This window comes from Biomphalaria glabrata, chromosome 5 (assembly GCF_947242115.1).
Source record: "Biomphalaria glabrata chromosome 5, xgBioGlab47.1, whole genome shotgun sequence".
Lineage (NCBI taxonomy): Eukaryota > Metazoa > Mollusca > Gastropoda > Planorbidae > Biomphalaria > Biomphalaria glabrata.
Window position 1 is genome coordinate 31,980,431 of NC_074715.1, and position 971 is coordinate 31,981,401.

Here is a 971-nt window from a genome sequence, read left to right on the forward strand (position 1 = left end):
ATTTAATAGTGTTGTTATTCTGAAAGACGCTTTTTTTTTAATGTATATACTTAGATTTTGGTAGACTGGTTGCTATGTTTTCAAAGACCAATGGTTTACTGTAATTTATGAGACAAGATAATTTAATAAGATACTGCACATTGCAGTTTATCCAAATAAATCTAGATAGCCTGTAAAACTATAACCGAAGCCTGTGCTTCAATGATAAAAGACTGGAAAGTTCTGGGTTCACCATTAGTTTTTTTAGTCAACGTTAGCTAGATATCTATTATGATCTATTAGGGCCCCCACTTGCTAGGCCCTTAAAATCATCACAATAATAGTTGCATTGATTCTGAAGAAAGAGCAAAGAAAACTTGCTTTAAATTATGTTAATTATAAGAGGCCCTCATATCTCAAATCTAGTTATAGAGCCTTAATTGCATCAAATCTAAACCCGGTCCTGAGACTGAACTACAGTGACTATACAGGCACTATCAGATCTACTACAAACGAACCTGCTGCTCAAATGCCTCAAATGTATCTCACAATTATGTATCGACCAGTCCCACTATTTCTTGATTTTACTTAAACCTGCACTATCCTACTAAGATAAATATAATGAACGTGACAAAAAGAGAGATATATGTTATTGAAACAAAATGTTGAACTATTGGATCTTTTTTTTTAAATAGAATTTGCCACCTTAGAAGTGTAAGTTAAGGTAAATTATTTGTTAGTACTTTACAACTAGAATTTAATATTGGTTCCTAAGAAATATAATTATTTGCCTACATCTCAGACAATAGAACACAGTGAACTTGAACACAGATTTTTTTGTTCAAGATCTAACAATTCAATGCATCAGAATTTGGCTGAAGAGGCTTACATAATTCTTGAATGGAAACCTTGGACTATATAATTGTCTTGACTTTTACTAATCAAGTAATGAGAAGATTAATCAACAAAAAAAACCAACAAGAAAACAAAGA